General features: G+C 39.8%; 1 long non-coding RNA gene across 5 annotated transcripts in view; it reads right to left on the bottom strand.

The window, feature by feature from the left end:
* The window catches only part of LOC118523599 (uncharacterized), a 124,516-nt gene that overhangs the window by 82,606 nt on the left and 27,407 nt on the right, over positions 1-14,503 (bottom strand). For 3 of the 5 annotated variants that reach the window (XR_013447554.1, XR_013447553.1, XR_004911193.2), the window contains exons 2-4: positions 10,810-10,892; positions 9,743-9,829; positions 7,655-7,846 (exon numbers count right to left, since the gene is read on the bottom strand). This is a non-coding gene — a long non-coding RNA (uncharacterized LOC118523599). The remainder of the gene's footprint in view (positions 1-7,654; positions 7,847-9,742; positions 9,830-10,809; positions 10,893-14,503) is intronic. The other 2 variants (XR_013447556.1, XR_013447555.1) reach the window with 2 other exon arrangements.

Below are 14,503 nucleotides of genomic sequence, written 5' to 3' on the forward strand. Positions count from 1 at the left end.
AAGGTAAATATATAACCTGGCATAGCTACTCTGGTTATGGAAAAAAAAAAAAAAAAAGATTATTAAAGCTCTCTAAACCGTACTGTTTTTTTTTTTCTTCCTTATCCTGCTAGTGCCTCGAAGTGCTATCATTGTTAACAAGAAAGGTAAGGCATTTGATACCTAAGAGAACAATCTCGTCCTTCCTTCCTCATTACTCGCTCTAAAATTATTTTCAAAAGGCCTTGCTCTTGTATTCCAATCAGTACAGGTCCCTATCAATCATTCATTATGCAGGAAGAGAACGTTGGTCTGGGGAAACTGAACCCAGACCATGCGGTTTTGGGTCTCACAAGCACTGCCCCCTTCATTTCATGGTGCTGGGTGGTTCATTCATTTCTGTAGATTTGTTTCACTCTATTGGGATACAAGTTACAAAAAAGATAAGGCTCTGATTATTGGTTGATATGCATACCTTCTATAATTCTGTATGTTCGTATCCCAGAAATATTTAAGGCTTTTTTTCCTGATTGGTGGCATTATGCAGTTATGCAAATAATCTGTTATATCTAGGCACATTATGCCGTTATGTAAATGATCTATTTCATTTATATTTCCCACAGAGTAATGGGGTAGGGAAGAAATGCTCTCCCGCATTTCCCCTGGTTTTTAATGAGTTGTTCAGACATATTCAGCTGGTGATGAGTCTTGGGATTTCTGGGTGGTGTGCGAGCTAGCCTTTCTGATCACCACAACCTGTCTCTAACTCTCCTATTTGATCCAGCAAATTTTTATTGAGTGCTTATTGTATGTAAGATGTTTGTGTAGATGGGGATGACCCAGAGGGACTCAGGTCTTACTCAGGTCGAGTCTGAGAGGGATGTTATTTACCCTGTGATCTTCCCTCTCTGACCATCTGGACACATGATGAAGGTTGGTTTAGCTCCATCCATTTTAGAACTTCTTAGCCATACCAGAAAAGATTTTAGAAATTCAGAAAAAAATTTTAAAATTAAAAAGGGGAAAATTTAGAAGGGCCAATTGCATGTTATGCAATGAAATATACAGAGTAAGCTAAAAAATTTAATTATAGATATGGCCATAGACAACAGGCTACAATTAAGATACAAATCTAACTACAGTATGTGTCTGGGATGAACTAAAGTTCCCTTGTATTTAGAAGTGAGTTAAAGCAATGCTTATTTGCCTAACACCTCACTTCTGGTCTCTTGCACTATCACACATACTCGTCTACATCCAACAGGAATTTAAACTAGAGCCGTCACTTTCTTTTATCAAGACTGATACACTACCGGTAGAGAATATTCAGCCTCTCTGTCTGCAACTGCTACACAGTCATGGATTCACTGGACAAATACATATTTATTGAGCACCTACCTACCCTGGTCAGGGCACCAGCCCCGTGGAGAAAGAGTGATCCAAGAACAACATGCAAACTGTGCCGGCAGCTAGAGAAGAGAGGCGCTTAGGCTGTGAAGTGTCCCTTGTCTGGTAAGTGAGAGAAGGTGCAGACTTTCCGGTCCTAAGTCTTTTGCTGTAGCAGTACGTTTTGATTAGCTGCTGCACCAATCTGTGCAAAGACTGGCTCATATTTCTCAGGATGGACAATCTATAGAGTCATCCTCTTTCTTCCCTCCATGCTAGTTGTAGTGAACAGGATTTTAAAAAAAGAAAAAAAAAACTCCTCTGGATCTGGGTGCAAGTAGAACAATTTCTGATGTGAGCACTCCACCAAAAATCTTTCCCCGGTGCTTAAAAAAATAACCCTGTAGTTTCTTCCTGTGTCATATTATCTTTGTTGTTTAAACACTTCACGATCAATTTTATGCCTGTTGAATCAGTACTCAATCTGAGTTTGATGTTTTTCAAATCCTCTTGTGAGTGGAGGATTTTGAGGAGGACAATAAATAAAAAATAAGAATAATTCTTAAAACTCTCATAAGTCTGCACATTCTCAATAGAATACATTGGTCATTAAGTGTTTCTGATTATAATTCAATTCAGTAGCATTTATTAGGTATCATAATCATATTATTGTTCACAGTTATTCACTCCCATTTCCCTGCAAGAATATTCTATTTCCAGTCTATTGCCATGTGACTTACAACACCTTCCCGGGGAGAAGTAAATTCTGCCCACCTGGTGTCAGGTTTAGGCATGTGACTTGCTTGAGCCAATGAAATGAGAGGAAATGTCAGGTGTACTTGCTCTGAGTAGAAATAAACCAATAGAAAAAAAGAATGTCATACAAGGAGGAAAAGAGTCCGGGAGGGAGGGAAGGAAGAAGAAGCAGATGAAAGGAGCAGAGGAAAAGGCATCATTGAAGATGAAGAGTGAAGAGGAGAGACACAGGCTGAGGCAGTAGAAGCTGGGAGAAAGGGAGAATATGAAAAAGGGGAAGGAAGGGTAGAGACAAAAGCGGTGCTTCAGAAGCACTCTGCAAAAACCGAGAAATAAACGGAAGCTAATGGCAAAATAATAATAATAATATGGCAGATTGAATATTTAAAAATGAAAAATCTTGAGTATTTAAAATGAAATCGAGTAATGGAGGATGTCAAATGAAATTTTTAAAGCATATTATAAATATGAAAACAAGAGGAAGTGTCGGAGGAGTTAAGGTCCTGGATGAATACAGCGACAAGGGGGACAAAATGGAAGTGGGGGTGAAAAGAGAAAGGGTGTAAGACACTCCACTTCTTAACACATACGCGCCAGAGGACATGTTAGAGAATGAAAAGTTAGAAGTAGGAAACTAGAAATGCACTGATTTTTTTTGTTGTTCACTATTATCCTTACATTTTGTCTTTTTAACTTTTTATTATTGTAAATGGATTATACCAACAGTACCAGTATTGCATATTGTACCTCATTCTCTAGGTGATATTACGTATATAAATCTGGAACAGTATTGGATGAAAATGCACCCAAAAGGGAAAGCACACATAAAAGTCAAAGATAAACTATAACTTGACAATGTGCACAAAAAAAAAAAAAGATCATCCATTCCAGATTGTATACCCTTAGCTTTGTAATGCCAACTTTAAATTATGTTTGACTTTCTCGTGCATTTTCAGACATAAGCAGAATCACAAACTAATATTTGTTTTGTTGTTTATTTGGAGGAAAATCATCTCTCCTTGTGTATAACTCAGTGAAGGTGGGATCTCACAATCACACACTTTGACAGGTGGACATGATCCGTCCCACAAACAGACCCGTTCCTTCAGACGCCTCCATGTGGACTGCCCCCTTCGTCATCTGAAGAGGTGTGCTTCTTGCTTGCACATTATTTCTTTCGGTAGGTTTTTCACACTTTTGTCTCGGGGAATTAAGTTCTTGCCTTTGGGACTAGATTCCGTGTTAACTAAGAAAAGGATTGAGGTATCAGTACCCTTCAAGCAAGAAAGAAAAATAAAGGATTCCCTCGCCGTATTTGTGTTTGGTCTTTGCCTGGCCAGACTGAAGTTTGCTGTCTTCAAAAGTAGGAAGTCTTTTGCAGAATAGGCTGCTTGCCAGATTGAGTCTAGGCCTCACGGGCCTGAGATTTACTGTTTTTAATCTTTTTACTGATGGGCATTCTAAATACCTGTTTCATGCAATGTTTAATTTCAGCACAGCAGGCATTGCTGTTTCCAAAAATGGGAATAAGCCGCCTGTTTCCTTGAATGATGAAATGCCTAAAACACAGCTAGGTTTTTACATCATCTAGCTCTTTATCCCCTTAACAACCAGTGCCTGTTCCTGTAAAAATGGTACTTCTTATGGGTTCTCATGATCATTCCTAAGATAATTTTCCATAGTCCATCTTCCACACTAAGGATGTAAAACTCCACATCTGTATTCATTTGGACACTTTTTGAACTGAGATTAACACACAGAAGAAAGGTTGGGGGCTGCTTTCCTTTGACAAGATGGCAGCCTAAGGACATCAAAGAAAAACAGGCTCTCCAAATTTTTCTGAGCAGATGTTGATGACACAAAGAGAAATTATCTTCAAAATCATCGGCAATTCCATTGACAATATCTTTGTTAATATTTGCATAATCTAAAGAAATGTTCAATCCTCAGTGCTTGATGAAGAATTTCCCTCAATGAGATGTGACTCGTGAAGCTCTTACAAAATGGTAGACTAATGTGCTCAGTACAACATTTAAAAGGGAAAGCACTTGCCTTTTTAATTGCTCCAGGAAGGCGGGCCAAAGGAGCTGACCCCGCAGTTATATAAACTTACCAAACAGCCCCACATCTCATGCAAACACAAACATGAGTGCATGCATGCACACGTGCACACACATACACACACACACACTGCAAAGGAAAGGGGGGAGAGTAGACATTTTCATATAGGAAAAGAATAAGTCATCCAGGCTTTTGAGAGTGAGAGGTTTCCTCAAGTTAGCAGAAAAACTATGTCAGTCAACAAGTATTTATTAAGTATGTGCACCTAACTGGCCCAGTGTGAAATGCTTTCCACATGAGATATGTGATTCTCTATGATCAAAGCTCTTCAAAAACACATCTCCAAGTCTTACCCTTTTCTATTTACCTCTTCCCATTAAATCCATTTCAGTAATAAATATGTAGATAAAATTAAAATTTTATAAAAGATTCTTTAAGAAGGAAAGCATAGAACTAAGTGGGCTCAGCAAATCTCCAGAAGAAAAGAAGTTAAGAACAAAGAGCTCAGATAAAATGTCTTGTCCCTTTCAATCTACTCTCCAAATTGCAACTGGAAGGATGACTCCACAGATCAAAGCTGATAATAATATTGAGAAACCAAGATTGATAATGATATTGGTATTGATAACGTTCATCAGAGCTGCCACTTACTGAGTACTTAGCAAGAGCCGGGCATCCTAGTAAATACTCTCCATAGTTGACTTCCTTTAATCATATTGTCCCCTGTTGAAATGGCTTTCCTTTGCCCTCAGGATGAAATTTAAACTTTAATAACAACATAGATAAGGCCTTGCTAAAGCTAATCTCTCTTTTAACCTTCCGGTCTCACTTCTCACTGCCTTAATGTTCTACACGCCAGCCTTCAAGGAGTTCTTTCGGTCGTAAGACACCTTGCTCTCCCTCCCTTTAGTACCAGTCTCACTTCGTTTGATGGTCTCAATGCCCATGCCACCTCCTGTAGGGAGCTCTTCCTGACCTTCCACATCTCAGTGAGCCGTCCCTCCTGGTGCACAGAGCACCTGTGCTTGCTGCCATTGGTGCGCTCATCCTGATGCATTATAATGTCCTGCCTCCATAGTCTCCATTAGACCATAAATTCCATATGGACAGAGGACTGAATGCCAGACTTACAGATTGCTCCCAGTAAATATTTATAGAATCAATGAATGGATGAATAAATTCCTATCTCTATGTATTGCTTAAAGGAGGAGGAGGCAGAAGTGACTCTCTTTGTCTGTAATACAATGCTACCTTCCCCCACATAGGAGTATGGAAGTCAGGGTCTTTGGTGTTCATGTCAGATGAAGTCTATTCAGACCCAGAGAACAGTTGGGCATTTTCCTGTAGTCAAGCGCAGTGTTCTCTAAAATGGGCTGTGCAGGATGATCTTTTGGTATGCAGAGAAAAGTGCTAGGATGTTCATTTATACTTATATTAAAAATAAGCTTTGCGGGGAGGCCTGGGTGGCTCAGTCGGTTAAACATCTGACTCTCAGTTTCAGCTCAAGTCATGATCTCAGCGTCGTGAGATCAAGCCCTGAGTCAGGCTCCTTGCTGGGTGTGGAGCCTGCTTAAGACTTTCTCTCTCTCCTTCTCCGACTCTGTCCCTTTCCCCCCCAGTTCACACGAGAGTGTGCGCACACTCTCTCTCTCTCTCTCCCTCTCTCCAATAAATAAATACATACATACATAAAAAATAAGCTTTACAAGTATGCGCCATATGAATTGCCATATGAATCGAAATGCCCACCCGATTTGTATGTACCCCAGACAGCCTCGAGTAGTGTGGGAACCGCTGGATTCTGAGGTGAGCAGTGAGAGCACACACAACACGCAATCACTGAGGGTTACCCGTACTGAGAAGATGGATTTATGGAGTCTGTTATCTAACTTTAGCTATACTGACCTCACAAAGTAGTCACCTTATGTTTGAAAGTTGCTGCAAAACTACAGGTTGAAATTAATACAGATTGCGAAACCTACAGATCAAAACTGATGCCGGCACTCCGAGGTGGAGCTGCCGCACACGCTCTCCCAAGCAGGAGCTCAGCACGGCCACATTACTAACCAAAATAAGGACAATATAATTCTATATGACATCAACCAAAAACAGGAAAAAAAAATTTTTAAGTCAGCCACTTTCATTATTAGAAATGATAAATTTTGCTCTGGGTGTTGTGCTTGAGATATTAACTGATGATACCAGCACATGTATACAATTTATAGACAAACACGGATAGTTGTATGCTCAAAGGATTTTTTTTTAATTGAACGCTGTGCAATAAAAAAAAAAAGCTTGAATAACATGGGTCCAGGGAGGAGCAAGTCCCTTCCTTCTTGTCCATTCCACCTTCTACCTTCCCTTCTGTCCCCCTCCACTCTCTCAAAGCCAAAAACCTGCGACTCCTTTAAAGGCCACTTTATGGTCCATCCTGTCTTGCGATAACTACCCAGTTTCCATGTATCTCTCATCCAGGTCAACCCTCTACTGTTGTTGAAGTCAAGCCACTGGATCCATGGCCAGCTGTGGCTTTTAAGTCAAAACTGTAAGGTGCTGGAGAAATATCACCGGTGGATATTCCTTCAATATTTTTGTTGGTGCCAAAAATACACTAGCAACTCCTGAATACAATAAAATATAAGCCATAGTCCCTGCCCTCGAGGAATTGGTTAAAAGAGAGAATGTGTCAACTGTGGAAAAATCGATTAATGTCACCAGTGTCCAAACCTTCCTTCTTTCTCCTACTCTTAAGAGTGGGCAACAAGCTTCTTTCCATGGTCTCACGTCTGACAGGAAGCGTGGGCCCACGATGAGAACCCCTTATTTTCTCTTCTTGATATTCACGAGGGCCATCCCAAGGGCTTTCACCTCATCTCACAAAATGCATGATGAAGTTTCACAACGCCCCAGACTTTCAATACCTAATGATTTAGACTTTCCTGGGTCTGGACTGAAACTGCAGGACCTATCAATATACAAGGTTTTGATGAGTTTACCGGAAATCCTAGAAACGGAACAGTTGTCTTGAAGAACGTGGGCGCCCTTTGAGAGTGGTCCCAGAGGAGATTTTTAAGATCCTGCTTAAAATTTGACATATTAATGATCTCCTATTCAACCCAACATTTGCCGCTATGAAAATGTTTAAAGGAACTCACTCACCATTGTCCTCGTTAGTTGGAAATGAGTGCTTATCGATCACCAGTATTGATCTACTACTTTAGTTAAAAACAATACTTTTCAAAGTACACTCCAAAGAGTTTAAGGACTAAAGTAAAAATGTAACTTACGCTGGTTACTAGGTGATTGATCACAACTGATTTTGCTGCCACAGAACATAACTTACTGTGACACTGCTTATCTGGGCCCTGGAGTCGGCCCTCATTGAACTGTGTGCATTATGTATGAATGATTGATGTGGGTTTGAATATTTTGTTAGATTCAACTTTCAATCCATTTTACATAGCTGACTTACATAAAAGATGAGTTCTCCTGAAAAGTTCTTTGGGAGGACTGTAACAATTATGAATTTAAGTGATCTCCTGTGATTTTGTTCATCCGACAAAGTTAATTCCTGCTTTGTTTAGAATCAGGGGGCTGACGTCAAGCCTGGCTCATTTGCGTGGTATTTTTCCAAGTGAAATATCTTTCTTGTCCATGTCAGAAACTAAAAAAAAAAAAAAGAAGCTGCTCAAAACCCCACGAAGGTCCAAGAAAGATGGAACAGTCAGGTGTACCTGTCTCTTGGGAACTGGAACATTTGAACTTTAGATCCTGACCCACCTTAATTCGACCTTATTTATTCATATCATTGTAGCTAACTGAAATATATATTTTTAACATTTGCAAGGGATTAGATTAAAGCCCACACAAATGGCAGTGGACACACAGCGATAGAATGCCTTCTCCGTCGGATTCTGGGATGTGCATTCATGATCCCTTTCGCCACAGAAGGACGGGGTTTGACGACGGGAAAATGATAGCTGTTTTCATCCCAGTCAGTCTATTCCATACAACAGTCCGTCATTAGAGATCATTACTGTATTACTACTGTTAACAAGGAAGAATACAGCCTCTGCCTTCGTCTGTCGGAGATACAATAAGTCTTATGGAACAAGAGTACCCTGAAGGGCCTTCGCTTCTAAAAATGATTAAACTTCATTCAAATCCCAGCCTGTAACCCACTTCTGGGCATAGCATCAAAGTCAGCTCCATAGGTGTGATCCGAGGCGGTATACTATTCCTGCCTCAGGTTTTGCACAAGACTGGTTTGCATGCATTATCCTCAAAGAACAGATTGCCTTTTACCAAAATCCTATGCATTTTGGCACTTGGTGAGTGTCTTAGATGGCATTAACTGTAAAACATTTCTTTTTACATAATTATGGCTTTGTTTTGAGTGTGTGCTAAGATGGTTGTAAAAGTTTTAAATGTGAAGGGCTTGGGGAAGCAGAGGAAAAATCTTTGAACAAAAATGAAAGCCTGTTGTTAACAATTAAAGTTAAAAAAATTTTTTTTTCCGGACAGTCTTTCAAAACTTCAGAAAAAAACGCCACGTGGTTATTTTAATAATTGATCCCCAAATTTACACCATTAGCGGAAATGTATATAGAAAATACAAGTTGTGATGATTGCTAAACACCTGGAGAATTAGAGCTATTGTTTTCTGGGCATATTTATGTAGCGATGCGACCATCTTTGTCAATAACTGATAAAAATAAATGCAGGGAGATTTGGTGCTCGTTCTAATAATGAGAAACCCTTCTCGGCGCTCGGGAAAGGCCTTTGCCTCAGGCAGCACGCAGACGCCTGAATCCACCAACCTCGCCATGAATGTGTTAATTGACATGCTTGTCTAAATTTTAGTAAAGCCATAATATTTTTGCATGGCAACTATTAAAAATATTTTTTTCTCTTAATTTCACCAGGGAGGCTGAGACTCTGAATTTTTCCCCCTTGCAGGAGGGAATAATTTAGATTTTCTTCCATCCCTGTCAGAAGTTGAACAGACGAACAAAACAGATTCTTCAGAGACAATTTTACACAGAGTTACATCCATCCAATTCAATTATAAATTAAATTGACTAACGAACCATAGCTCATTATGGGAATCAATTACTCAGAACTGTCTTTGGACCAAAAATGTGGAAAATAAAAAATAATGGTCATACTTCAATATACCAGATTGTCAACGTTTGAAAGCTCTGTTTTTCTCTAGCTTGGCATAGTCCAACGCCAAAAAGAAATGATAATCATTTGTTTTACTGCTCCTAGAGATGTTCTCGTTTTATGAAGACTAGTTAATTCTTGAGTTTTGATCTCTTTGGGACGAGTACCTCAGGCTTTTCTGAGATGACAGGCCAACCCTGGAGTCATGTAATCGCATGGGGATCTTTCAGATCAACTTATGCAAATGTGTTATTAAAAGGAGCCTCGTTTTAGCCTCCAGTGCCACCCAAGCAATAAGAGTCAAAAATCTTGGGAGGTCATGTTAAAAGCATTTTATTAATAAAACGATTCTAGTAACAGAAGGGGGTGTGTGGAGGGTGGGGGGAGGGCATACCTCTCTGGAGCATTTTCAGTCCAGTTGTTTAGTAAAAGTAAATCCACGGGGAATCCGATTGCTGCCTTATTTACCGAGGAGTAGGCCCTGATAAAGAAACAGTATTAAAGCAATAACACTCTCTAAAATATCTTCCTCCTTTTGTGGTCCACAGCCCAGAAATTTTCCATCTGTTACAATGAATTAAAAACTGTTCTGCTTTGCACATGCGTAGGTAAAGGTGACTACACCAGCACATACGTACATCAACATAGGGGACGTGTCGTAACACGGGATGGGAGTCTGTTGCCCACATAACGTATCACAGTAAGATGGTCAGAGAACTGTGCTAAGACTTTTTTTCAAGGAACCGAACTCCTGAAGATGCTTTAGTTTTCTTTTCCCTCATATACTTTTTATTCATGCACACTTGGAGAGTAGCAAGAATAAATATTTCGAACTCAAGTGTTCACCTAAAGAATGAAGATCTCTTAAAAAAAAAAAAAAAAAAAACACTCCTATGTATATTTTTCTCATCCAATGAAGCCAAAAGGAAATTATTCACCCAGGAAAAGCTGTACTATTCATGAAAACAAGTTAATCCTCATAAATATATAATTCAGCATAATTTCGCTTAGAACCTCATATTTTTAAAACATCCATTTCTTAAAATGGATTGAATCTGTTTGTTTCACTAAAACATTATTTTTTTTTTAAAACATCAGACATAAAAGAGAAGTGGCTGGAAAATTTCAAATGTGTTTTTGGCTGATACAGTGAGAAGGGGGACAGATCCTCATTTATTTATTTATTTCTTCTACCATTAGAACAAGGGAAAAGAATAGTTGCACTTCCCATTTTGTTCAACAGAAAGGGAAAAAGGATGAATGGACCTGCAATTAGAAATATAAGCATTTAATACAGGGTCCCTTGAAAAAAATCATTTTAATACATGGGGTCAAAGTTCAGAAATTCAGGTTCCTGAACTCAGAACTCAGAGTTCAAAGATTACATGTTGTGTTTTGGATTGAATCATTTAAAAGGGGGATCGGTTGCGTTCTGCAATAAATAAACACAACTCAACTTACCGTTTCAATGGCTTTCTGTTCTGTGAACAGCTCAAGCCTTGGGGTCAGGCTTGGATTCAAATCCTGATTCTGTCCCTTCCTGTCTGGGAAACAAGAAACAAGTCAACTTCTCTATGACTCAGTTTCCCAATCCTTAAAACTAGAATCATAATAACACCTGTTTCCTGATGTTCCTGGAAGAATCACGCACGCAAAGTACTTAGTACGATGCCTGACATATAGGAAGACTCAATCCACGTTTAGCTATTAATTTCTGTCCTGGTTGGTCTTTTTTCCAGAATATGCAACAGCACAATTCCAAACCCAAAGGAAGAGAATATTCTCTTTTACACTATCCGCAGGCACTTTGGGAAAACTGGACCAGGCCCTGTTGCTCCAGTGGGCCACCATTACAGCCTTGCCCAGGTTTTAGGGTTGCTTACCAAGGTGAGAGTGTCCACCCAGGGTCTGCAGCTGGGCATCCAGGGGACTCCCGTAGAGTACCTGGCTCAGCTGTCTTCTGAAGTCCCCTCATCCCACAAGGGGCTCCAGCACTCCCCAGCTCTGAGCCACATCTGCAAGTCAAGCGGTGTGCCGAGGTCACCCTTCCAGCAGAAGGCCATCACAGGAGATCGCTACTAAGTGCTAGCTGCCCTGCAGGCTATAAACGCTCAGGGCGATCAAATGCACATTTCTGATCATCTGTCAGAATTTTGAAGGTACGCTTTGTAAAGGCCATAAGCACGGCTGAGCAGGGGATTGTGTGAATATTTTGCTCTTGAGCCCACATTCAACTGAATATTAGCCTTATCAGAAGTGAATACCTTTCTCTTTACTCCTTCATGTAGTGATAGGCAAAGAATCTGAGTTTGAGAAGCTGAAATCAGACTTGTACTATATCGCAGTACTTCTTGGCAAAGGCTTCTGCTGTTTTAATTTTAACCAATTAGAAGAGCCAATCTTCTTTTCGTTCAGAAATGTATTAAAAGATATCACATTCAAAGGCTAGACATGCCTGCAATTAATTACTGGTGTCCAGCTAAAGGTCTACCATTAGCTATTGCCATGACAACCTTTAGAAGGCCTCGGCCCACCTGTTGCAAGATAGAAAGAGCATTAGGCAGTTGGTTCCTGCACTTGGCCTCCCTCTGGCCCATGGGGAATTCGTACTAATTAGAATTAGTTGTCCTTCTGTAGTCCAGCTCCTGACACAAATTGCATTCTGTAGCTCTTTGTTCCACTTGAGTTCACAGACAAAATAGCCCATGCCATGTTTGAAATGAAGCAAGGCAATTTAAAAGGATTTTATGTAATTGGCTAATATACTTTAACATTTTAACTAATATCTTCAGTGTCGGTTTCTTGGAAGGGAGCGTGTTTACTTTCTTCTCCTTTTACTCAATAGTTGTTTACGATCATACAGCCCGTAATTTTAATATGGCTTGTTAGGGTGTCGTTAGCCCATTGTCAGGCTCAACTGCACATAGAACAAAACAAGTGACCTTTAAAAATGATAGTGTGAAACGGCCCCACGGTGATGGTGAAGAGAAGTACAAACGGCAAAGAAAACGAAAGGGCCATTTCTCACGTCTCACTAAAGAAAAACTTGATTGAAAACAAGAGCCCATGGAGGAAGAGCCATAATGAAATAGAAGAGCCAGGACATGAAAGAAATTACTGGGATGTGAGCATGTGCGGGTTGCCAGAAAGAGTGGTCCACAGCCTCCGTGAGAGCCAATGAGACACAGCCACCGGACCCACAAGAGGGGACTTGAGGGTTTCTCTAAAACTTGTCGATAGTTCTAAGGTTAAGACTGACTTTGAAGACTAACTTTTAACTTTTAATATCCCAGGATATTGGGAAGGAAGGGAAGAGACTCCACACATGCTATACCTTTCTACACAGAAGAGGATAATGGCATTGACAACGGGACAGCGTCGTCTAGGAAGCAGAGACTCTGTGGTCTTTCTAATCTCACTGTGGAGTCATTTTAGTTATTTCTAGAAATAGTAAAACTCCAAAACACAGAGGAAAATTGATGGCCTAAAGAATTCCTGTGCGATTTTTCATGGGGCTGAAAGAGCCTGGAGGCCTCAGTTTGCCCAGCTCATTTGAGTTATGAACTGGAAATAGGGCTTGATTCCGTGTTTCACCTTTCCGGTCCAGGTACCTAAGTTTCCAAGAATTCATGAGATAAATGATCTCAGGCTTTTTATTGACTTTCTCTCTATACTAGAGGTTTTCTAAGGAAAGTATCTTAATCTTCCCACACACAAAAATAAGATACAGTTTTATTTTTATTTAAAAAAAAAAAGACACAGTGAGCTAAGAGAGTGTTCCTTTCACAAAAGATGTGTTCCTAGTTGGGGAAGACAGTTGCAAAAACCACCATTTGCTTGTTCATGAAAGAGGAAATGTAAGTAGTTTTAAAATAAAATCTATACACATCCCAAATTCATTCTCCAAGCTACCATATCAACCTCATATTGTTCAGAATGGGACTGAGGCCAAGAACAAATATCTCTCTTCCTTTCCCTGACTTTGAATCTGAATTCTGAAATGATAAGAGGTACTTTAAAATTCTTAAAATAGATGGATTTAGGAATGTCTGAGCCAAGGTAGTGCCTAGTTACTCATAGATAAGCCAGAACTGCCTTCGTGAGTGTATTAAATTGAAAATGTATAAAATGTGCAAAATGTGCAAGAAAAATCACTAAAAAGTCCAAAGAAATTTTCAAGTCTCAATTTAACTGAGAAAATTACCTATCTTTTCAATCTTTTGTGTTCTATTGTAAAGTACTGTAGAACTACTTGGGGACAATAAGAAAGTCATTCGTTAGAAAACAAGAACCTTCCAAATGAAAATGCCAATGTGTTTATCCAGGAACAGCCCTCTCCATGTTTTCTATGTGTCGGGAAATTTTAAGTTTATTTATTTGTTTGTAAAACTCTCCTTTTCCTTGAGCCACTAGGGAGGAAGCAAAAAAAGGTTTTCACTAGAGCATCGACAGCAGATAATATCAGTAATAATAACGTACATGAACATTAACCACAAAACACAGTACAAACCACATGACACTCCAGTTGGGTAGGCCACGCTAGTTAATAGACTTGCCAGCATGACAAAGCTGATCTGTGCACAGAAAGTTCTCTGGTGGCTTGCCAGAGTATAAAATGGGCAACCCTGAGAGGCTTCCAGTTCATCAGAGCACTCTAGAGCATAGTGGCTTAGGAAGGGTAGAGGTTGCATGGGGAAGATACAGAGTGGGTCCCTCTCCAATATTCTGTCTGTGGAACTGCTTTAAAATGAACTCATATTTATACTGAGATTTATTGAAGAATCTACCTTTTCCTGCACGCCTTTTCTCGTCCTCCCACTCCACTCTCAAACATTGATGAGGTGCATTTTCTATGTTCTCCTGTGCCTGACTCTAGCTTAACTTTTTACTTTTTTGTTGGCATTCTCCCCAATCTACAGATTTCCAAAGTACAGATTCTTTATTTTCCTGTGAATACCAAGTAAGACACAGAAATTAGGTTTACTAAGAGGGACCCAGCATAAGAGCTGAAAAAAAATGTCCCTACCAATGTTCTACAACCTCCTATGTGCATGCCTCTCCTACTGGTCTTTGAACATTGGAAAGAAAAATATGGGTCCTCCTAATACTGACCTGGCACATACTTGATGCCTAATAACTGATGAGTGAATGCATG

Source organism: Halichoerus grypus, chromosome 5, assembly GCF_964656455.1.
Source record: "Halichoerus grypus chromosome 5, mHalGry1.hap1.1, whole genome shotgun sequence".
NCBI lineage: Eukaryota > Metazoa > Chordata > Mammalia > Carnivora > Phocidae > Halichoerus > Halichoerus grypus.